Source organism: Mobula birostris, chromosome 7 (genome assembly GCF_030028105.1).
Source record: "Mobula birostris isolate sMobBir1 chromosome 7, sMobBir1.hap1, whole genome shotgun sequence".
Taxonomy (NCBI): Eukaryota; Metazoa; Chordata; class Chondrichthyes; order Myliobatiformes; family Myliobatidae; genus Mobula; species Mobula birostris.
Window position 1 is genome coordinate 154,615,575 of NC_092376.1, and position 26,338 is coordinate 154,641,912.

Below are 26,338 nucleotides of genomic sequence, written 5' to 3' on the forward strand. Positions count from 1 at the left end.
CGGAATATAGGTGATAATTCAATTATAAGTCACTTATAAGTGGCTAATACACTCAATTTCGTTTCTAAAAGTGTTTACCTAACGAATTTAATATTAAACACACAGCCACAAGGAAATCTGCAGGTGCTGGAAATTCAAGCAACACACACAAAAATTGCTGGTGGAATGCAGCAGGCTTGCTGCGTTAAACACACAGTGCAAATTTTCCTTGCATGAATGTAGTGATAAGTCAATTATAAGACACTTAAAAGTCAATAGTGTCATAACATTTTAAGTAATGTTTAAATATTAAACACACAGCGCATATTTTTCTTGTATGAACATATAAAATCATTGCAACACACCAATATCGCTGAATCAGTGGGAGCCCCGGGCTTGTTTTCCTGCAACGAGACGGTGCCATCGAGGGGTGATAGGAGACAGCGATACTCAAAGGGGGTTCCTTATGTCCAGTCTATTCCACAATTTAGTTTTCATTGTATTCATTGCAGAAAATCCCGCTTCGCAGAGATATGATGTTAGAAATGGAAGCAATGTTTTCAGTGCTTTCGTGGCTATCTCAGGCTATTCAGCCTTGACTTTGATCCAGAATGCCCGCAGAGATGTTATGTCAAACATACTTTTCAGCCCACCGTCATTTGCAAGCTCGAGTTGATCTTCTTCCCGCGCTGACATGGATGATTCACCGGGGACATTCACAAATCGGTCATGGACCCATTCCTTTGGCACATTTTGGTTATTTGCAGTTGGGAAGTAACGCTCGAACTCTGTTGACAGTGAAGATAGGTGATCGCACACCAGCTGTGAGAAAGATGGTGCAGCCTCAGTCTCTCCCAAAATCCCAGCTAATGTTGGGAACATGTCATATATGCCTCTGTCCACTCGCCATCCCCACAGTTCCAGTTCGGCTTTGAAAGCAGACACTTTATCTGCCAACTTGAAGACAGTTGTCATTCTCCCCTGAAGTGACAAATTGAGTTCATTGAGCAGGTTGAAGATGTCACACAGATAAGCGAGTTTTGCTATCCACTCCTCGTCACTGAAGTGTGCTGCCAGTGGTGACTTTTTTCCTAAAAGAAATCTCTGTAGCTGCTCTCCTAACTCAAAAATCCTGGCCAGGGCTCTCCCCCTTGATAGCCACCTGACTTCAGTGTATAAGAGAAGCGTCTGTGCTCTGTGCTCTCGCAAAGCTGCTCAGATAGACGTTTCTTAGCCTTAGTAATACGGCTAGCTACTAAACACGACACTCTCAGAGCAGCAGCATTTTGTGGAGGTGGTGGCTCTCAGCACTTGCTCGTGCTTTTTCCACTCAAAAAACTCAACGGGTTTGACTTTAAGTGCAGGGTGCTTGGACAAGGTGCCGAAGCAGTTTTGAGGGCTTCATTTCCTCACTAGCCAGCTTGTCTCTGCATATCACACACTGGGGGCTTGGAGCGTGCGAGTTACCGGTCACAATAAAGCCATATTTTATGTACAACTCGTCGTGTTTTCTGTTGAAGAAAGCTTTCTTTTTTTTTGTTGTCTTGGCCTCAGTTGTCTCTGCGTTATCATCATCGTTAGGCCTTTTATGTCCCCTACCACCTCTTCTAAAGAAACTCTCAAGCGACGTTTGTTCTTTACTCAGCATACTACCAAATCATATTGTTTCCCTGCGGCCTGGTAGCACATGCTTTGCGGCCCAGTACTGGTCCACGGCCCGGTAGTTGGGGACCACTGGACTAAACAACTAAAAGGGTGATCATAACATGACAGAATGGATCATTAAGATGAAACTGACGCAGTTCAATCTGAAACTAAGAGCTCTGAATCTAAATAAAAGGCACTGTAAAGCTGTGAAGTATGAATTACCTGTAATAGGTGTGGCATATTACTATTCCAATGATATTGATTGATATAATGATATTGACTTTGACATTGACATTGATGTATACTGCTTGAGGCCCCACAACCTGTATATGAGAAGTTAGACCTAAAGTTAGTAATCTCAAAATTATTCCCCATACCACTCTACAGTAAAAGTTGAAACAAGAAGATACAGAATATGGGATGAGTATGTGCTTAGAGAAATGAATGTAGGAGGGAGGGATTCATATCCTTAGGATAAATGACACTAGTCCAGATGGAACCAGCAAAGCGATGGACAGTTGGTGGTTAGCATGACACTATTACAGCTTGGGTGTAGGAGTTTGGAGTTCAATTCCCATACCATCTGCAAGGGGCTTCTACACCCTCCCCACGAACATGTGAGTTTCCTCCAGGTGCTCTGGTTTCCTCCCACATTCCAAAGATGAACCGGTTAGTAGGTTAATAGGTCATTGTAAATTGTCCTTTGGTTAAATAGGTGGGTTGTTGGGCAGTGAGACTTGTTGGGCCAGAAGGGCCTATTCTGGCCCAGCCCCATTTTATGCCAAAAGGTTGGGAACCCCTGTTCCAGAGGGAAACAGAACAAAATGGTGCTTAGCTTGACTGTTCTTGTGGTTGTGTATCAGGAGATTGTAATTCCTCTGAATCCAATCATTATTCTCCATTATTTTCTGTCCAAAGTTTACTTTGCATTTTGTTATTAAAAGAGATAGTAGATAATATTGGCATAATGAATTGCAATTTTTGGACCTGAAGTAAAATTAGATTTTTAAGTAAACTCTTATGTGGTTTCTTTGTGAGGTCAGAACCAAAGTAACATTTAAATGTTTTGCCAGTTCTTTGTTCACTGGTAGTAATTGCTCCCATTTCTGAGCTGGAATTTTAATTTGGGCACAATGTCCTTAGACTTGATCTTTGGAATATTATAACCCCTCTTAGATATTTTTTACTTGCGTCATGGCCCTACTTCCCTCTCGTCTTTTTTGATTTCTCTTCCATTTATGCTTCCTTTTCTTTTTGATGATTTCTTCATGTTTCTCCCTTCTCTTTCTCTGTTCTAGTTCCTGTCATCCTACCACTCGAGTTTAAACCCTCCCGGAGAGCAATACCAAACACTGTGAAGCCTGTCCAGTCTATGCTGGTTCGATCTGGCCCAGTCATTTCAAATTTACTCAATTTTTTACAGTTTTTTCTAACAATTGCCCTGATAGTTGGTTTTCACCTTCTCCCTCAGTCATTGGATTTTGGCTGGCAGTAATATGGATTGACGTGACAACTGAGCACTAAAGGTCATTTGCATAGTTCTGTTTGCAGATTCTATTAAGCAGAAATTTAAATTAATTCCCTGTGTATTTCTTAACTGAACACCAAACAAAAATGTAATTCATTATAAAAATTAAAATAAAATTCAGGTTTAATTAGACCCAACCTAATTTAACTGGCTTGGTCTCATGAAAATGATACAACGGGCTAGCAATCATTTGATGCCAAGAAATATTTGATACTTATGTTACAAACGAGCAAGAGATTACTAGACTTTTCTAATACATTGCCAATATTAATGCAATCCCTAACCTCACCTAAAGAGGACACCCAGCCTATTTCAAGTTGTTTGTAATTTCTGGCAGAAGACACCAAGAATAAGTGGTTAAGGTAGAAATTCCTACGTACCACCACAAAGGAATGTATGTCAGGCCTATGAGAGAAAGAGCCAAAAGCAGCATCCGCCAGTTTCTTAGAAAGTATGCAATGAAGGGCAGCAACATGTAGCCAAGAGCATAAGAAATGCACACTCCCAAGGTGCTGTACATAAGCCGAATGGATTTTCCAAGAATTTCTGATCCTGGAAGAAAAAAAGTAGTAATTACAACAGAATTCATGACTTCAGTTGGTGATAGGTCAACACAATGACATTTTGTTCTTTGCCAATATTGTACTTTGCGCATTTTCTGTCAGTAGTATACATTTTCTTCTTAACCATCATTTTGTTGACTTGATTGTCCAGTTATACCTAAAATAGAGCACGTGGACATGATGTGAGCAAATGTATGGTTATGAAATATTATTTCCTCAGCACTGGACAGAAGTGCAAAGGTCAATTGTAACATCCGATTGACTACCATAAATCAGATCAGGAGAAGCCAACAATCCTATTTTTGCAATTAGTTCTGAGTTTCTTCACAGGAGAAGAGAATGGAAACAGTGTGTTTGTATGATTCAAATTCATTTATAGAGAACAATGAAGTTATTAGATGAGGATTGGGGAAAGGGTTATATGTCCTCCCAAAACAAAGAAATATAACTAGGGAAATTCTTGGGGGTGTGTGTGTGTATATACTTAAGTCATAGTCATACTTTATTGATCCCGGGGGAAATTGGTTTTCATTACAGTTGCACCATAAAATAAGTTCAGGACCAGCCTACTGGCTCAGGGTGTCTGACCCTCCAAGGGAGGAGTTGTAAAGTTTGATGGCCACAGGCAGGAATGATTTCCTATAACGCTAGGTGTTGCATCTCGGTGGAATGAGTCTCTGGCTGAATGTAATCCTGTGCCCAACCAGTACATTATGTACTATTGTACAGCTGCTACTATGGCATGCAACTTGGACAGCATCCAGTTGTCGAGGTGCGATCATGACAAGCTTCATTGGTATGCTCATCATACCGTGTGTCTTGGGCATCTGAAAGCTGGTGGAGACCATCCTTCTCCAGGTTTTTTTTACGAGGTCGAGTTGTTAGTTCGACACTCAATCCAGGCATGGCACGGCTGGAAAGCGTACAAGGAAGCCAGCTGGATTCGAACTCAGGACCTCTCGCCTCGAAGTCCAGCGCTGATGCCACTATGCCACTAGCAGGCTTCATGGTCTCCCATGGGAAATTATATCTTTTCAAGTACCCAACACCCAAAATGTAGAAAACTAACACAGGTTTTGCTAAGGACATTTAAAATGTCATAAAATTTTAACAGCAAGTATTCATTGGTTCCAGTGAGATCTAGTGTACCTCCCTTAATCGCAGGACTCTGCAGAGAGTGGTGCAGACAGCCCAGCGGATGTGTAGTCGTGAACTTCTCATGATTCAGGACATTTTCAAGGACAGGTGTCTAAAAAGGGCCTGTAGGATCATTGAGGACCCAAGCCATCCCAACCAGAATCTACCCCAGCTGCTACCATCTGGGAAGCAATACCACAGCATAAAAACCAGGACCAACAGGCTTCTTCCACCAGGCCATCAGACTGATGAACTCACTCTGATTTGAGTGTACTCTATATTACATTGACTGTTCTATTTATTATAAGTTACTATGATTGCACATTGCACATTTAGATGGAGATGTAATGTAAAGATTTTTATTTCTCATGTATGTGAAGGATGTAAGAAATAAAGTCAGTTCAACAGAAGTGTAAGAAAACATGTTTTCTTGTTAAGCCACTCTTATTCCCTCAATGCTAATGTGGTTATCATCCTGGCAATTGAGCTGGTGATAATATTGAAGCCTCTTGGAGATTCAAATCAATCACCCCAGGCAGTGACCTGTGCAAGTTGGAATGGGAGGGTGATACTAATGGAGCAAATCCAGAAGTTACCCAACAGCTTATTTACTGATGAGTGCATTTCTGTTGTGAAATACAGGAGCACTAGAATAGAAATCGTACTTGGAAAAAATCCTCAAATTATATTAAGGATAACATATGCATGAAGAGGACTTATGCTGTGCTTGTGCTTGGCGCTGAAACACAAGCATTTCTGGTGTGTTTCACATACTGGCAATAAAGTGATTCTGATTCTGATTAATTAACGAGATATAAGAGGAAACAAGTTCAAAATTATCTACCATGTGAAATAGAAATAGTTAAATACTTTGACCAATTATACATGAAGAATGATTATCTCACAAGTGAAAAATACAAATTTGAAAATAGTTGATTCAATGAATATGTCCTTAAGTTCTTTTTTCCTTTTGTAAAGGAATACCAGGAATGTGTTGGTCAGTGGGATAAACACTGGTTAATTTCATTGTGGGAGTGTGGAATGTATAGCTTCTGATTGTTAAAATGCAGTGGGTTGTGTTTAATTTCCGCACACAGTATTTAGCTCATGTACAATGAAAACAAATATCGGACCCACAGAGAATTAAAACACATGGGAGCACAGACACATTAGAAAAGCAGTCCCTCCAACCTATTATTTAATGAGACCATGGACTAATTTGTAGTTAAATTTATCCATCCATATTGTACACTATAATAATACAGTATTTAATGAATTTCAAATGAATCACCTGATTTAAAATGATTATTCTTTCATCTGCTATATTTGAGAAAAAGTTTCACACTTCCAATATATTTTGTACATTTTGTGAGAAAGGGACTTGATTTCCTCCTAAAGGACCAACTCTGATTTTAGAGTTATTTCTATTTGCTTTTGGTTTCTGCTAGTACTAGGAGTTTCAAACTGCCTCATAAAATCATAAAAATCTCATTGAAATTATCTTGATAATTCCCAGGCTGTACAAATTTAGTTTAGGTAACTCTTCTCATAAATTGATCACTAGAACTCTGATAAATTCCCAGTGAGATCTTATTACTTGCATATTTACTGAAATTAGGATGCAACAACATTACTTGACACTCTAGGCGTGCTTGATTCAGTGCTTTGTGGAGAAAAACTTCCCGTTTATTTGATATAGCAGACAAAAAAAAATTTCAGTATTTAAGTGGTACATTTAATGATCCATGTACATAGATCCCAAAATATATTAGAATTCTATTCTTTGATTATCATCAGTTATGAGTGTTCAGGTCTATACCAATTTGAAAGGACGGTCTCAGTAAAGTGCATCTTCCACCTTCAACCCACATTCTGATTATCCATGGTTCTTTGTAATTTAATGCTTTTGTCTACACTACTTATTGGGCCAGCAATCTTTGTGTCACAGGCAACCTAAGTTAATTAGCTAGTTGATTTCAATGTTTTTGTTAATATAATACCTATAAATTTAATAAAACTGTGAATGATTAAATGCCATTTGTTTCTTTTGAGACATCATGAATATAGTACATAGAACATAGAACAGCACAGCACAAGAAAAAAGTCCTTCAGCCCACAATCTTGTGCCAAACCAATTAATTTAGTAATCAAGTGGTTAAACAAACTAATCTCTTCTGCCAAAACAATGTCTATATCCTTACATTATACTCACGCTCATGTGCCTATCTAAACATCTCTTAAAAGTCACTAATCTTCTGCTTCTACCACCATCCCAGGTAGTGCATTCCAGGCACCCATAACCCTCTGTAAAATGCTTGTCCTTCACAACTCCTCGGAAATGGCCACATCTCACTTGAAATTCATGCCCTCTGGTATTGAATATTTGAACCCTGGGAAAGAGATACTGTCTCTCTGCTCCGTCTCAGCTTCTCATATTCTTATAAACCTCTATCAGCTCTCCCCTAGGCCTCTTCTGATACAGGTTACCCCTGCCCCAGAAGAGGTTCCAATGATCCAAGAACCTGAAACCTTGCCCTCCTACACATATACTATCATCTAATTCCTGCCTTGACTAGCACATAATAGTAGGAGTAAAGCAGGGATTATTATCTTCGAGGTCCTGCTCTTCAGTCTCTTTCCTAAATCCCTATACTCACTGTGCAGGACCTCTTTCCCCTTTCTACCTATGTCATTGTTGCCATTGTGCACCATCACCTCTTGCTGAGTTGAATGTTTATCCATCATCACTAAAGTCTCTCTTCTATCACCCAACCAATTTTAATCAGGCCGGTAAGTTCTTTAATTCCATTTCTCTTCCCTTTTATAATTAAACAAGAATTTCATTCACCTACCATATCACTATCACCAGTTTACTTAGAAATTTCTAAACATTACTAGAAAGTTCATCGTTTATTTCCCATTCTTCAATATCTTTTATGACCTGAACTCTGTCTTTTTAGAGTCATGGAGTCACAGAGCAATATAACATGGGATTAGGCACTTCAGCCCAACTTGTACATGTGGACTGCATGCCCTTCTACAGTAATTCTATTTGCCCACGCTTGGCCCATATCCCTAATGTTTTCTTATGTACCAAATTCTTCCTTCCTTGCATGCACTATTGTTTCTGACTGACCTCTCTCCCATTTATTGGTAACTAAAGTTCTTTATACCACCTTATCTGACATGGTTGAGAAACAAACTGTTCCAGGAATAACATTTTCTCCTCTCCTAATATTGAGTCTAATGTCAAATTAAATAAAACTGCTTCTTCCTCCTGGATCTCATTGCCCCTTTCCATTAGCAGATGCATTTGGAAACCACTGCACTTGAACTCCTTTTGAAGTTAGCTCCCAAATCTCAACAGGACCATTTCCCTTCCTCCTGATGTTAGCAGATTCAATAAAGATCACAAGAATTGTGTTTTCCCCCTTCCTAACCATTCTTTCCAGCCAAACAAATGCATCTCATAGAATTATAGAATTAAAAAATAAGAGGCTATTCTGCTCTTCATGACTGTGCTAAGCAAAAATATTTTTTAAAAAAGCTATTCAAGACGATTCCTACTTTTGACCTGCAATCTCAATGTTTACTGCTCTTCAGGTGCTCATGTGGAGCTGTTGTCTGTACATAGGGCCAAAGCTTTCAGACACATAAATGTAAAATTCAGGAATTTTTGTGTATATTTTACTGTTCTGAATATTTCTGCATTTCAGAAATTATCTGATTAGCTGGTCAACTGAAGCACTCAAGCTACTCAACATGTTTCCAGATTTTTGAGATATTCTTTCCATAGCAAAGGAATTAGATAAAGAATAAGATTTCAAAAATGTATGGGTGTTCTACTAGCCTCTAGTCAACTGACCAGACTTAATGCTTTACTGACAGTTACAAAATAATCTATGATATTGAAGGGCCAGTAAAGATACATACCAAGAACAAAGGCAGCTACATAGTTTGATATTTGTCCGAGACCAATGAGGAAATTAAGAAGGCAGAATATTTCCCAGCTTGGAGCGAACACTTGAGCAATGCTGAATATACACTGTACAGCCATTGTTCCAAATAGAACTAGCTTTCTTCCAAACCTGCAAAGCAACAACAAATGAAGATTTCGATATGAATGCACAGACTCTCTGCCACTGATTAATACACATGATATGGATTTATTCTGTACGTTACTTCATGGAAATGATCTAAGCAAAGATTTATGCATGTCAACAAATGAAAAACTGCATGGGCACCTAATTCAGATGCAGCTTCCTCACCAGGCTCTTATGTAAACCTGGCTCGTTATTCAGTCCTGCCAACAGCCACGGCACTCAGCGGTGAGAAGTCCACCTTTCATAAAAAATGGGCATCTGGGGTTGGTCTGATTTGGCTTTCAACTAAACGGGAACGTCGTCATGTTCTGGTTAAAGAAACCTCAATTTGAGTAAATACTGCATAAATACTGTCCATACACAGATGTCGGTCGGCAAGAAATAACAAATTGTACACTGCATAAAATTTATAAAGAAAGTGTATTTACAAATTTCAACTTTATTGAGCAGTTAATAGGAAAAAGAAAAGGAGAAAAATAAAGAGCAGTAAAAACCTTAACCAGGGCATCACACAAAACCAGGAATTCAGCAAGTTATGTCCAAACTTGCACATAAAGTTGGAGCTCATCCTGAAGTTGCCTTATTACCCACACGCTGGACCCACGGAACACGTGAAAACACAAACCATATTCCAAACCGCTTGAAATCCATCTCGAACAAATGGGTGCTCTTATTGGGAGTACTGGCCCTTGAAGCCATTCATCTGCATAAAGCACTTCGTGCAACAGGGATGCTCCTTCCCGGGGCATCCTCAGCCTTTTTCCCTCCCGTCCTCTCAGCAGCTCCCATCAAAAAAAACGCAAACCACACTGTCCATCAGAAATCTCACCTCACACACAGCTCCCTCGAGAACCGTCTCTCCATTTCACCATCCTGATTGGGTGACACAGCATTCCCAAGCTGAACATTAAAGCCCCTTAGCTTTTAGCCAAAACCAAAACATTCTAATCTGCTTTTACGTAACTGCTAAAAAGAAGTACCTACAGCATAGCAGTAAAAATCTCAACCAGGGCATTACACAGTCATCATACAAAACCAGGAATTCAGCAAGGATAGACTAGAAATTAAGTTGGATCTTACTTATGCACAGTGAATCTCTAGATTCCAACTTAATTTTTGGTACGACCTTGCTGAATGCCTCAAAGATGGCTTTTGGTGAATATATCTATCAAGGTTTTGATGGCCTCCTTGATTTCTTCAAGTGTTGGTATTTTGCTTAGGGAGTCGTCAACAGGCTGTTTTGGAATGTTGTTAATCACATTCCTGTCAAATGAGACGGTTTGAATTAGAAGATCTTCAAAGTGCTCCCTCCATCTAGAATTGATGTCAGCATTGCTCTTCAGAATGGTTGAACCATCTTTGCTTTTGAGAGGGGCTTGACCGTGAGCGGATGGGCCAAAAATAGCTTCAGTTGCGTTGAAAAAGCCTCGAGTGTCGTTGGTGTCTGCTAGTTGTTGGATTTACTGAGCTTCCTTCCTCCACCATTGATTTTTCAACTTGCTGGTAATATATTCATGGACAGTTTGCAGTTCCTACATTTTGGGTTGCAGTATTACAGAACATTAATACTGAGTTTAAGCATTCATTACTGCCTCACCCAATCCTGAATACTTCTCCACCTTTGGCTCTTTGTAGAATTGGAAGCTCCAGCTTTCTTTATACTGAGAATGTATTTGCCCTGAACTCTGCAGTGTACTTGGATATGTCCCACACTATCACCGATGAACTTTATAGAGATTTTTCCAGTCAACTTTTGCTACAGCCTTTCTCTATCTAGTATTTTTGCTCGAATTGAAGATTTGTATCTTCGATCTACGTTTGTGCTTTCCCTCACCTTTGTTAAATCTAAATGAATCTGTATGCTTGCTGCCAACAAAACATTCTCACACTGATATTTATTCCCCACACCAAAATTAGTTTTCTGTATTCTGATTTAAGATTTTCTGGAACATTGAACAGCACGAGAACAGGCCCTTTGACCCACACATTATGTTGAATAATTAAGCTAATGATGTCTAATCAAACTAATCTTTTCAGTCTGCCCACATCCACATCCTTCTACTTTCTACATTTCCATGTGCTTATCTGAAAGTCTCTTTAACACCTCAGTCATATTTGCCTCTGGCACCACCCCTACCAGTGCATTCCCGGCACCCACCACTCTATGTAAAGAATCTTTCCCCACACACCTCCTTTGAAATGTTTCCCTCTCATCTTAAATGCATGCCCTTTACTATTAGGCATTTTGGCCCTGGGACAAAAAAGTGCGAACAGTCTATCTATATTTTTCATTATTGTAATAGCTTCTACGAAATTTCCCCTTAGCCTCCACAGCCCCAAGGAAAACAGATCAATTTCTTCCAACCTTTCCTTACAGCACGTCTTCTAATCCTAGAACAACCAGGGAAGTCTCTTCAGAACCTTCTCTACAGTATCCACATCCTTCCTATAATGGGGCAACCAGAAATTATTGCAACGTTTCTGATGTGGCCGAAGCAGAGCTTTATAAAGCTGTAACTTCATTTTGTGACACTTGAAGACAATGCATTGACTAATGAAGGCAAGCATAGTTACATCTTCTTTATAACAGCTGGAGTCACCCATCTTGTAAAGACACTGCCCAGAAAGCAAAGACAAGCCACTCCTGTAGAAAAATTTGCCAAGAGCAATCATGGTCATGGATAGACCATGATTTCTACATCATACAAGATGGTCCATGATGATGATGATGATGATGAACTGTTGCCCGAGAGTTTTTATCACTTCTTGAAAACTTATGAATGTATATTCTCTTCTCTTTCCCTTTGACTGGAGGCTTAACATAAACTCAGTGGCCACTTTATTAGTACCTCCTGTACCTAATAAAATGGCCACTCAGTACATGTTCATGGTCTTCAGCAGCTGTAGCCCATCCACTTCAGGGTTTGGTGTACTGTGCATTCAGAAATGCTCTTCTACACACTACTGTGATAATGCATGGTTATATGAGTTACTGTTGCCTTCATGCCAACTTGAACCAGTCTTGCCATTTTCCTCCAACCTCTCACTAACAAGGCATTTCTGCCCACAGAACTGCCATTCACTGGATTTTTTTTTTTGTTTTTCATACCACTCTCTATAAGCTCCAGAGACGGTTATGCATAAAAATCCTGGAGATCAGCAATTTTGGTGATACTCAAACCAGTCTGTCTGGCCCCAATAACCATTCCAGTGTCAAAGACACATAGATTACATTTCTTCACCATTCTGATGTTGGTCTGAGCAATCACTCAACCTCTTGACTATGTTCGTATGCCTTCGTGCTTTGAATTGCTGCCACATTATGGGCAAAAATGCCCTGTTGATGAAAGAGGTCAGAGGAGAAAGGCTAGACTGGTTCAAGTTGACAGGAAGGTGACAGTAACTTAACTAACTATGCATTACAACTATGGTTGCAGAAGAGCATCTCCAAACAGCTGACACATCAAATCTTGAAGCAGATGGGCTACAGCAGTAGAAGACCACAAATGTGCACTGAATGGCCACTTTATTAGGTACAGAAAGTGACTAAAAAAGTGGCCACTGAGTGTTATTCACTCGTCATTGGTGTTAGTTGAAACCCAAAGATTGCCACTACTGAAGTGCTGGTTTGTAATAACTTCCCTCTTTCCCAGCAATCTACCAGTTGATTACATACCGGTTTCCGCCAAGCGCTATTGGAAGGGTTAGAATGGGCTCAGGTAATTTAATCTCTTTCCTCTTTGAAATTCTCTGTAGCAACAGTCATGTAAAATACATAGAATAAAATCATGCCTTTCCCCGCAGAAACAACCTGACTATTGAGCAAAACATACAAAATGCTGAAGGAACTCAGCAAGTCGTGCAGCACTTATGGAGCGGAATAAACAGTTGACTCTTCATCAAGACTGATGGAAGAAGGCAGAATCCTGAATAAAAAAGGTGGAGGAGGGAATGAGTACAAACTGGCAGGTGGTAGGAGAGGGGAAAGTTGGGTGGGTGGGAAAAGAGTTTCGTAAGAAGCTGGGTGGTGATAATGGAAGAAATAAAAGGCTGAAGAAGGCGGCAATAGACCATGGAAGAATGGGAGCACCAGAGGAGGGAGATGGGAAAATGATAAGAGAAGGCATGAGAGAGGGAGCATTAAAACAGAGGAGGTGTAGCACTTATTGGAAGTTAGATTAATTGATGTTCAAGCCATCAGACTGGAGGCTACCCAGATGGAATATGAAGTTTTGCTCCTTCAACCCGAGTATGGTTTCATTGTAGCAGTAGAGGACAGACATCAGAATGGGGTCAAATTGAAATGGGTGATCACTGGGAGACCTTGCCTTTTGCAGCAGACAAAGCCAAGGTGCACAAAGAAGCCATTACTGATTCACTGATAATATGGCTTTGCTGAGCATCCTCTTCCTCCTCTGTACATTCACAAATGTACGTTGGAAAAGGAAATCTGCCATCCTTACACAGTTGGGTCTTTACTTGACTCCAAACCCACCAAGATGGTTGATTCTTAACGTTTCAGATCTTGACCACAATAGAACCCACAGCAATGTACATCCAAAGGTTAACTGCAATTTCATTTTAGGACAATCAGGAATTGACAATTAATTGAGAGCAATGCTAGCATTATCCATACCCTGTGAAAGAAAAAATAAAACAAGATAATAAGAAGAGAAACCAAGAAGTTAGGATCAAGACTTCCCAAAACCCTGGACTCAAAGATCATCAGTGTGCAAGAGGTGGAGCTAGCTTGGTGAGATGATACACATCCATCTACTTTTAATATTGCACTGGATGAATATCAGAAAAGAGTAACTGTCCTTGGCTCAAAGTAACACATCTGTGTCAGATAGCAAAGCTCACAGTGCCTGAAGTTATAGCTAACAAATATTATACTCTGGCTAGCCAGAGGCCATTTATCATAGCCACAGGATAATACAGCAGTATTTCTTAATAAGGCAGCATTCAGTCATTATGAATGATTTTCTGTTTGCATAATGTCAGGAATGGGGAAGTCTGCTGATGATCACACATAGTCCCATTCTGGACTTAAAATATAATCCAACATCTCATGTTTCATCTACAGCAGCAAGTGCTTTCTGGCATAATATTTTCACATAATGATTAACTGAAGCAGATAAACCAGCCATTTTCCTTTGACCTTAAGTCAAAGGAATATGCTTGCTTAGTGCACTGTTATCGACATTTCATAGAGTCATAGATAAGGACAGCACAGAAACAGGCCCCTTGGCCCATTTTGTTCATGCAGAAAATATTTAAACTGCCTACTCCCATCCACCTGCACTACTGGGACCATAGCCCCCCATACCTCTACCATCCACGTACCTATCCAAACCTCTCTTAAATGTTGAAATCGAGCTTGCATGCACCAGTTGTGCTGGCAGCTCATTGTACACTGTCCTGACCCTCTGAGTGAAGATGTTTCCCCTCATATTCCCCTTAAACTTTCCACCATTCAGCCTTAACCCATAACCTCTGGTTGTAGTCCCAACCAGCCACAGTGGAGAACATCTGCTTGAATTTACACTATCTATACCATTCATCATTTTGTATACTTCCATTAAATCTCCTTTCAATCTTCTACATTCTAAGGATTACAGTCCTAACCTACTCACTCTTTTATAGGTTGAAGACAAATGATTGGATGTTATATTGAAGTGTATAAGACGTTGGCGAGGCCTAATTTGGAGTATTGTGTGCAGTTTTGGTTCTCTTTCAAAAGGAAAGGTGTAAACAAGGTTGAAAGAATACAGACAAAATTTACAAGAATGTTGACAGACAGACTTTTGATAACAGATCTATCAACATTCTTGTCTTCCTCGCTGTCCACTACACCCCCAATCTTGGGGGTCATCTGCAAATTTATTGATCCACTTAACAACATTATTATGCAGATCATTGATAAAGATGACAAGCAACAAAGGACACAGCACCAGTCCCTGCACCACACCACTAGTCACAGGCCTCCAGTAAGAGAGACAACCCTCTACTACCACTGATTGACTTCTCCCTCAAAGCTAATGTGTAATCTAATTTACTACTCCATCCTGAATGGCGAGCAACTGTAACCTCGTGACCAACCTCCCATTGGATCAATGACCAATAGTTACTTTCAATGTAAAACTATATTTTAAAATCAAATAATGTAATGAATTTCATGGTTTCACATCATCACAAAGAGGCCTACACTCAATTAAGCAAATTTGATTTGCACTCACGACTGCTGAATCATCAGATTCTTGAAAGAAAGGGGTAACTTCATTCAGTTTCACTTAATCCACATTGAAATGTTCCCACAACCTATGGACTGATTTTCAAAGACACTTCTCTCATGTTCTTGATATTTATTGCTGATTTATTTATTAATTACTTATTTTTGTATTTGCACAGTTTTTTGTTTTTTGCACAGTGGTAGAAAGCCCAAGTTGGTGTGTGCATTCATTGATACTGTTACAGTTATTATTCTATGCATTTATTGAGTATATCTGCATGACAATGAATCTCAGGGTTGGATATAATGACATAGCTGTATGTGTACTTCAATAATAGATATTACTTTGAACTTTGAACTTTAATTCAAAAACATAGCAGCTCTTACAAATAGCAAACAAGAATGTCAAAAAAAAACTTTTGTGGCAAAACGAAATAAAAGAGATAACTCACCTGTCTGACAATTGGCCGGAAACAATGGAACCAACCAGCACGCCTGCAAAGAACATCGACATAGAAAACGGGGCTTTCCAATGATCTTTACATACTAAGTCCCACTAAAAAGAAACAAGAAGAAAATGAGGGGTCCAAATATGTGCTACATTATATTGAATCTGAATCCATGCACTATAGACTTTCAAAACAGGTGCAAAGCTCAGTCAACTTCTCCGATGAGTCTCAAAAGCAACAAACAAATGTCCAAACCATTAGTCTAGAGCTTCAAATCTCTTTTAATAATCTAAAGCATATACAGTTATGTGAACTATATATTTTCTTCCAGAATGAGAAAGCACTCCCATTGCCACAACTATCTTTGCCTGTAACGTGGCCTCCGAGGTTATAAAGTTACAGTGTTTGGAACTTCGTCAGTGTTATACTGTGAGCAATGTCCCATGACAAGTTAAAACTGCCATGTCATGATATGTTTTGCATGAATTGATAAACTTGTGAATCCAGCTGTTTTCTTTGACAGATATGAAACATTCTATGGCACCTTTGAAGAATATGGAATAGCTGTAAAATTACATTGCTTTTCTTTTGACAGTGTTATGAATAATTCTAGTTCAATAATATGCATAACCAGAAATAATTAAATGTGTTTATCTCATTGTTCATATTGCATTGGGATTTAAGTATCCAAGATTCTAGGATTATGAGAGGTTGTTTCCGCTGGCTGGGGAGGTCTAGAACTTGAGAGATAGTCTAAATATAAGGCAATTGTCAATGAGGATAGATATACAGAAACAATTTCTTCCAAGATGGTGATTCTTTGGAAATCACTTCCTTACCATGTTGAGAATGTTTAGTTGCATATATTCAAGGCTGGTAAATTGGCAATTTGGTTTATAATTATCACATGTACCAAAGTATAATAAAAAATGTATCTTGCGTAATACTGTTCATACAGATCAATTAATTACAACAGTGTATTGAGGTAGTACAAGGTAAAACAATAACAGTGCAGAATGAAGTGTTGCAGTTACAGAGAAAGTATAGTGCAGGTAGACAATAAGGTGAAAGGTCAAAACGAGGTGGATTGTGAGGTCAAGAGCCCATCTCATCATACTTAGAAACGATTCAATATTCTTAATAGCGCTTCCTGAAATGCTGCATTACTGTGTGGTACGGAAACTGCATTGCGGCAGACGTGACAGCTCTACAATGTACGCCAGCCTACCTGCCATCAAGGGCACATATACAGAAAGATGCCAGAAAAAGGCCAACATTACCCTGCTTGTTTGTCCCACTTCAGTCAGGGAAGAGGTTATACAGCATGCACACCACAACCACTAGACTCAAAAACATTTACATCCCCAAGCCCTCAGGCTGACCAACACCTCCATACAGTAACCCACCACCAATATATCGACATCAGCCATTCCCCTCCATAACCCTTCAACACACTTTGCCCCCAGCCCCCATGTACTGCCACTTTATGCTTACACTCCACACCTCATACCTACACTGATACAGTCATGTCCTGCTGCAATCTAGAAGAGCTCCTCTTGCCAAGAGTCACTTTGTCACTTCATCATTTCCTGTCAGTGTCACCTTACGTACATGCAATCAGTCAATGTACTGTACTGTACTGTATATAAGCTAATCTTATTTATATATAGCCACTCTCCACACTTATTTGTACATTGTGTTTAATAGGTTTGTTCTTATATATATAATCTTGAATCTTGAATGTTGATTATTTAACAGCAGGATAGAAGCTGTGTTGAGAGCACCCTGGCAAGAGGGGGTACTCAATTTTGGGGTGGCATTATCTCTTGCCATCCCTGATAGCTTTACAGCGGCTAATACAAGTCAGGGCTGCCTGATTTGAATACTGCAGTGCTAGTCTTCAGTTGGAGTGAATTTCCCAGTTCATCCATGGTTTCTGATTTGGAAACACATGGATTTTCCTCCTTGGTACGTAGCCCTCAACACACTTGCTGATAAAAGTCCATGGCAATGGTGATATACACATCTAAAGCAACACACACCAACTGCTGTAGGAACTCACCAGGTCAGGTAGCATCTATGCAAAAGAGTAAACAGTCGATGGTTTGGGCGGAGACCCTTCATCAGTCATGATGAAAGGTTTTGACCTGAAATATCGGTTGTTTACATCCATAGATGTAGCCTGGCCTGCTGCATTCCTCCTGTATTTTGTGTGTGTTGCTTTGGACTTCCAGCATCTGCAGAATTTCCCATGTTTGTGGTATACATACCTAAGCTGCTTGTTGACTCTTTAAATATGGACCAGCCTACTGACTCAGAAGAGTTATGTGGAAGATCGTCTGTTTCTTTAGACCAGCACTGAATGACTTTCTGTACTGGATCCTGTTTCAGCTTCAGTTTGTATGCAGAGAGAAAGAGCACAGCCTGGAGGTCTGCTTTTCCAAAGTGTAGGTGTGGGTTGTCTGGGTAGGCACTTTAGTCAAAGGTGTCTGGTCCCCAGGTGAGACAGGAGACATACTGGTAGTATTTTGGAACACATTCTTGGTTGGACTGGTTGAAGGTGCTAGCTGCGCTGAAAAGGAAGAGACCTTCAGGGCATCCTGTATCAAGGCTGTTGTGAAGAGGTATAAGCCATGTTTCTGTAAAACAGAGCACAAAGCAGTTCCTCAGTTCTTTTAGGGAGGTCAGTTTTGCCCTTAATTCATCAACTTTGTTCTTAGCAGCCTGGCATTAACTAATAGTACAGTGCGGATAGGGAATTTGAACCTATGCTGTTTCAGTCTCAGTTGCAGTACAGACCTCTTACCATGCTTCTGTGGTAAGTGGCTGTGTCTGGTCATTCCTGGGATCCTGGGATCCTGGAATGGAGTGACCTGAGCTGGAAGGACAGTGATTGCTTGCAGATGGACCTGGAAGGCTGGAGCACATTCATTTGGACCAGAAAGTAAGTGAGTTATTCTGGGCTGCACATAGAAAATGCTGGAGGAACCCAGTAGATCAGACAGTGTTTATAAAGGGAAATTAACAGTTGATATTTCAGGCTGAGATCCTTCATCAGGACTGGAAAGCAAGAAGGAAGGAGCCAGAATAAAAAGGTGGAGGGATTGCGAGGATCACAAGCTGGCAGATGATAGTTGATTCCAAGTGAGGAGGTGGGTAGGTGGGGGTGAGGGAGTGAAATGTAACAATGTGAGAAGCTGGAAGGTGAGAGTTTGAAGAAGTAAAGTTAGGAAGAGAAATGAATCTGATGGGAGAAGACAGTAGACAATGGAATAAAGGGAAGGAGGTGGAGAACCTCCTGTCTTCCCCCTTCCTTTCTAGACCTCATGAAAGGTCTCGACCCAAAATATTGATGATCCGTTTGCCTCTGTAAGACGCTTCCTGACCTGTTGAGTTCCTCTACCATTTGTATGCATTGCCAGAGATTTCCAGCACCTGCAGAATCTATTCCATCTTCTGGGCTGCCCTAGAAAACCTGGAGTAGATTCAGCAAGCCCATATGTTAACGGAGACACACAGTGAGGCTGTAGATGCTGGAAACCTGAATCAACATACGCAAAATACTGGAGAACTTAGCAGGTGAGGCATCATCTGTGGAGGGAAATGATGTCCTGATGTAGGGTATCAGCCCAAACATCATCTATTCCCTCCATAGATGCTGCCTGGTCTGCTGGCTTCCTCTATCATTATGTGTAGTCAAGTTGTTGTAAGATAATGTAACAACTCATATTTTTGTTGATGGAATCAAGGACAATCTGAATCAAGTGAGTTCAAACTGACAAAGGATCAGCAATGATCTTATTGTTTTGTGGACCCACACAACTACCCCTATTCTGATGTTCTTATGGCAAATTCTCATTTCTTATAGCAAATTTGAGTAAACGCATAATTTCTTTCCAAGGGCCAATGACTATTGAACAACATCAAGGATATCTACTCCTGCCCCACTTGCTTTCTTTTTTGAAAACATCTTCTGAATCCTGCTGCCGAGATCTCTTCCATTATTCCAACATACAGTGAAACATTACGTAGCATATCATCTAGGGTAATGTTTCAGTCCCTAATACTTTAATGCATGGTTGTTCCTTACAACTTCAGCCTTAAGTGCATCAACCAGCTTTGCAGATGTTACCGAGAAAAGGGACCCTGGACTACAAACACATTACAACTTCTGTAAAACAAAATGGAATGAATTTCTCATGAAAAAAGGCTCTTTCATTTAAATAGGAAATTATATTAAGGGAGCAAAGAGACAAATCTGCTTGATTTAATCTTTGTCCTTTTGATTTATCCTTTACTTAGCACCTACCTGTACTTCCTCTGATATGAAATATCAGGTGTTTCAGAGCAAGATACCTCTTTGAGGTAGTCCCGTTTGTCTGTATTTGGCCCATATTTCTCTAAACTTTTTCCATCCATGTACCGATTGTTAAAACATTGTAATTATACCCTGCTTCCTCCAAAAGCTCACTACATATACCCATGACCCTCTGAAAAAATTGCCTCTCAGATCCCTTTTAAATCTTTCCTCCTCTCACCTTAGATCTATGCCCTCCAGTTTTAGGCTCCGCTATCCTAGGAATAGAACTGTGATCATTTACCTCATCTATACCTAGCAAATTTTCTCTGTACTCTTTCAGTCTTATTGTTAATTTTCCTGGAGGAAGATGACCAGAACAGCACGCAACACTCCAAATTAGGACTTGCCCATGTCTAATACAACTTCAGTATAGCATCCCGACTCCCGACTCTTGTACTCAGTATTTCGATTTATAAAGGCAAATATACCAAAAGTTCTCTTTACCACCCTCTCTACCTGTGACACCACTTTCAAGGAATTATGGATCTGTATTCCCAATGCCCTACCATTCATTGTCTAAGACCTACTCTGGTTTGTCCTCCCAAAGTGCAACACCTCATTCTTGTCTGCTTTTGATTCCATCTGCCATTCTTCAGCTCATTTTTCCAGCTGATCCAGATCCCACTGCAAGCTTCAATAGCCTTTCCTGGTATTCACCACACAAATCTGATAATCCAAGTTGCCAAATTATCATCCAGGTCATTGATGTAGATGGCATACAGCAATGGGTACAGCTTTGATCCTTGAGGCACACCACAAGCAACCATCTATGACTGATTTCTAGCTGTTCTCATGAAGTCAATGTCAAAACCATTTTACTGCCTCACTCTGAATGCCAAGAGACTGAACCTTCTTGAACAGCCTGCCATGCACTGGATTTATATCCCTCCACTTCTGTCCAAGTACCTGTTCACATGCCTTTTAAATGTAGTAACTTTCCACACCACCTCCTCCAGAAGATTGTTCTATATAACCACCATTTTCTGCATAAACAAAATTGCCCCTCAGATTTTCTTTAAATTTCTTCCCTTTTACTGAACCCACCTTCTTTTTTTTGTCTTCTCATTCTTAACTGCTACCATTCAGTCATTGGCCAGTTACTTTGTTTACATCCTGCTCCATGGTAACCCCAGCTTTGCCCTATCAGAGACATCCCCTCTCTTCTAGCTTTACAAGCTACTCTTGTCTCCCTTGAAATCATGACAGAGGAGCTTCTTTAATATGCTGGATATTTCCAGCACCATTCTTTATATTTTGGGATTTCCAGCATATTGCATAAAAGAATTTAGGAAACAAGTGATTAAGCTGCCTGTCCTTCTGGCATGAGATCAGACAAGCATTGGACTGGAAGTCCCTACAAAAGCCTGTGAGAGCAGCTGACAGGATCATAGGGGTCTCCCAACCAGCCATCAGGGATATTTATCAGGAATGCTGCATAAACAAGGCCCTTAGTATTATCAGGGGTCCCACCAGGCTTCTGAACTTCCTACTGCATTGCATTCGAAGTGTTATGGATTAATCTGTTCTGTACCTCACAATATTTAATTTATGCACTTTACTTTGTTTATCAGTTCTGTCCAGGGTGCAGAATCTCCCCCAAACATCACCATTGATGGTTGCTGTCTTTATGTAATTGACTTCTTCACCTATCTTTGGTTGACCATCACCAGCTCCCTGTCCCTCGAAGCAGAGGTAAACAGCAAGATTGCCAAAGCTGCAGCTGTCATGGCCATTCTGAGCAAGAGAGTGTGGAACAACAGACAGCGCACAAAGAAAACAAAACTGGGTATGTGCCAGGTGTGCGTGCTCAGCACATTCCTCTATGCCAGTGAGGCTTGGATGCTATACTTCAGGTAAGAGGCTAAACTCATTCCACCTACACTGCCTCGGGCACACCTTGCACACCTCCTGGCAAGACAGAATCACCAACACAAAGGTTCTGCAGTGGGCCGACACCGCCAGTATCCAAGCACACCCAGCCACAGATGCCTCAGATGATTGGGCCATATCAAACAGGTGAACCAGGGAGGCATTCCCAAGGACGTGATGCAAGGCAAGCTGAGTGAGGGTTAAAGCCCATGAGGGAGACCATGCCTCTGCTACAGGGATGTCTGCAAACACTACATGAAGCTGGCAGGCATGGACCTCAGCACCTCGGAGGAAACCGTTGAAGACCAGATAGAATGGAGGGCTGCAGTCAAAAGTGGTGTACGACGTGCAGAGATATCAAGAACCAACATGCTCATCAACAAGAGAGCCAGAAGAAAAGCCAGAGCTGATCACCCAGAGCACCTTCCTCCTTCACCTGCAGCCTCTGTGAAAGAGCCTGTCACTCTGGAGTAGGGTTGGACAGCCACTCTAGAAAGTGCAAATAGTTGCAAGACTACAACCCCAAGAAACATCACAAAAAGATTGTCTCTCGAGACGTACATATGCCAACAACTTTGTTTATGTGTATTTCATCTGTGGATTTTATCCTTACTTTCCTCAGTTATTGTGTATTATATGTGCATTATGTATGCTTTACACCTTGGTTCGGAGAAATGTCTGATTTGACAGTATATGTGTATATAGTTAAATAACAATAAACTTGACCTCACTTGATTAACGGGGCATACTTTAGCTCAGGGTTTCTCAACCAGGGTTCTGGGGAAAGCTAGAGTTCCATGAGAGGTCGCTTAGGGGCTCTGTGAGAGATCGTGATTAAAAAAAATCATTGTTTTGTGAACTTCATGCGAAGCAATTTAATCACAAACAAGAGAAAATTTGCAGATGCTGGAAATCCAAGAAACACACACAAATGCTGGAGGAATTCAGCAGGCCAGGCAGCATCTATGGAAAAGAGTATTGTCAATGTTTTGGGCTGAAGCCCTTTGGCAGGACTGGTTTCAGCCCGAAATGTCGACAGTACTCTTTTCCGTAGATGCTCCTTGGCCCACTACGTTCCTCCAGCATTTTGTGTGTGTGTAGCCCCATTAGCAATCTCATTAGATGTCTCTCAGCCCAGTATGGCAGTGTGCAGTAGGACTGTGTTTGTTTGGTTGTGTCTATTCTCAGTTTTTAATGTGTGATACGGAATACCATTGATAATTGGTGAGTGCTGTATTGTACAGAGGGGAGGACAGTAGGCTGGTGAGGAGCGTGAAGTGCATTTTCCGAGCATTGAATGGACCCACTGAGTTTGGGCTGTGATGTCAGCCCCTCCCTCCTGGATTACCTCACCCAACTTTTTACATGTGTAAGCAAGCTTTTCTTATTTAACAAGCGTCAAGAGCAAGGATAAAAACTGTCTCCTTCCAGTTGAAGGTGAAATCTGTGTGTGTTTATCTCAAGTTCAACCCAGAACTGTTACAAGGGGGGCACTGGTAGCAGACCCAACTACAAGACACAGACACTGAAGTTCTAGGAACAGGACTAGGATTATCGGGACGGCAAGGTGAGTCAGGAAGAAACGACACTGGACATTGACACAGGCCCTGGACGAGACTAGGATTCAGGGCCTGGGCTAGAAGCCGGGACCTGGATGTGGAATTAGGAACAAGGAGTCTGGACTAGGAACTCGGAACTCTGGAACCAGAGTCTGGACAAGGACCCGGAATCTGGGTGTTGGTTGGGACTCAGAACCAGAAGTCAGGTCTAGGCAAGGACTCAGGACTAGGATCTTGGCAAGGACAGAATGTGACTACAGGACAGGATGAGGTACACCAGCACAGGATGAGGAATCTCCAGCACCAGGCTGGGCAAGGTACTCCTGGGCTGGACGAGGCTCTTGGACTAGGTTTGGCTCGGCTCTTGGACTCGGCTTGGTTAGGCTCTTGGGTACGGAGCAGGAACTCCTTGGAGTGCAGGGCCTGGACACTTTCTAGGATGCAGGGCTGGGATGCTTGCTGAGGGAACTGCCGAGGATTCGGATGGGGACAATCCAGCACAGGATGAGGAATCTCTAGCACCGGACTGGGCAAGGTACTCCTGGGCTGGGCAAGGACGTGAAGCTCAGACTTGGACAGAGCTGGAACACAGTGCCTGGACTTGGTTTTGGAACACTGGAGCACAGGAACACAGAGCCTTGGACTGGAACACAGGAACTGGGAACACAGAGTCAGGTCCCCTCCTTCGGAACAGGATGTAGGGCTGGGACTCATACACAGAACATGAACACTAAACACAGGGACCCAAAGAGACAGTTCCAAACTCAACAATAGATAATTCCTTATCTTGGCATGGCAAGGCTCCAGTCTCACTCCAGCAGTTGAACTTGACAGGGATACTGACAAGATTTCAGAAGGAAGGGGAGGGAAAGGGAACAATCCAGCAGGGAATCTTTGGTTTGAGAGGTATTTATGTGCCAGCCCACAATGAGAATCAGGTGCCTCAATTAAGGCACCCAACAGAACAAGGGAGAAAACAGGAAACTCTGGAATAAAGATCGATGGATCGGACCGTAAACGGAATGCAGACTTCACGGACCGGACCATGACAAGAACTGAGTACTTATGCAGCAAAAACAAGCACAAGTTTCACATGCTATGTTTGAGCCTGATCGTGTCACTTAGTAAGAAAATGTTTTTTCAAGACTTTGTATAAAATTGTGTCTTAGGCTATATTTTTATTCATATTGCTTTGGCTTATGGTTTTTAGTAACTTTACATTTCAACATTGTCAATAAATTTTCATATTGTAAATAGCATAAAATCATTTTTCAAACTACTCAAATTAAATCTACAGAGCCTACCTTTAGAAAAAATTAAATCCCAATTTGACTTAAGCTAGTTATTTAACAGAAATGTATTATATTTGCCCTATGAGTTTTTCAAATTTATGAAAGGGAAAGAAAGATTAATTTCAAGAAAGGTAAGCTAAGCTTAACTACCTTTCTTAAGGTTGGGTAAAAAATTATTCTCTACTCAAAGGAACATTGACAATTATTTTTGGATTATTATATCTACGACTTACCCATCATGCTAAGGAACTAGGAGCTGTAGATTTTTTTTTATGCAGGGATTTCCTGAGACCTGAAAATTATTTCACAAGTTCCTCCGGGATAAAAAGGTTAAGAAAGGATGGTTTAGAGGAATACATGAATAAACTGAAAGATGATGCATCCCATCTGGTTCTACAGCACATTTTAGCAAACAATTCTACTGTCAAAAATTTGTTCGGGAACTTAAAACACTTTTTTTTCCCCTTCCCCTGGCAGCTTTTACATTCACTCCCCACTCTTAGAACCAAGAAACTTCCTGTCTACAATCTACAATCGGAGGTTATGAAGTTTTTGAAAATGTTAAACTAACAGAAGTGGGCGGCAAATTGAATGAAATTAGACCTCTTGGAAGAAGGGGACATTTTGAATTCTGATCGAGGGAGTTAACGACAGGGTTGAAGTTTAATACTTTAAAATCCTCATCCAAGGTTAAACATTAAAAATATCCCTGACTCGAGCTCGTATTGGCGATAAATTTACCGCTGTAGGCTCATGAATGGATTCAAACGCACTTCGTCCATTCGCTCTTTAAAAATTATTGCACCACAGCCAATTTCAAAAGAATATTCCCAGGCTAACTGTGGTTGAGCGTGAGCAGTGTACCTCCCCAGTCACAAACCTCTGAGACGATAGTGGAGATATACTGCTCCTTACTGTACTCCCATCCATCCAGACACGGTTCCTGTTCGATCTCAGACACGTTGAGGAAATCTGGGTCGGGGAATGTCTCCGAAAGGTTCGTTATCACGTTCAGCCGGTACCGAGTGCATTTACTATGCTGTAGTTCGGCACCTTGTATCAGAGGAATTGTCCTGTTCCTCCATGCTTCACTGAGGTTGAGATTCCCAGGAATTAAGCAGCGGTGTTCCGGTACACCACCAACGAAAACAAAGGAGAGTCCGCAAAAACCGTTGCTAAAGATGCTAAAACTCAAGACGAAAAACATTAACTTCTGGTACGGTCCCCATTCTCCCAGAAACGCGACAATTTCTTCATAGCCCCGCATGTCAGTTGCAGTGGCAGAAACGACTGTGACTTTCTTCCGGAAACATGCATGATTTTACCAATGGAGGGCGGCCGTGGATTGCAAGCAATTGCAAGTATGAGTAATATCGATCGCCTCAACTATAATTAGACTGTGAGACGTTTACCATCACGGATCGCCCTTCAGTCAGCAAACTGTTTGCTTAAACTGAAGTGTTTTCCACTTTGGGCAGGACAACAACTCGCCACTCATATAGCCACATATAATACAAAAAGAATCCCAAGCGGTTTAATACAGATTTAACGTTTGGTAAATGGGAACAATTGTCACTTGTACCGAAGTAGAGTGAAAAAACTTGTCTAGCATACTTATCT

At 40.9% G+C, this 26,338-nt stretch overlaps 1 pseudogene; it reads right to left on the reverse strand.

Moving 5' to 3' along the window:
• Positions 1 to 26,133, reverse strand: part of LOC140200519 (organic cation/carnitine transporter 2-like) — a 70,301-nt pseudogene extending 44,168 nt beyond the window's left edge.
• Positions 26,134 to 26,338: the final 205 nt, after the last annotated feature.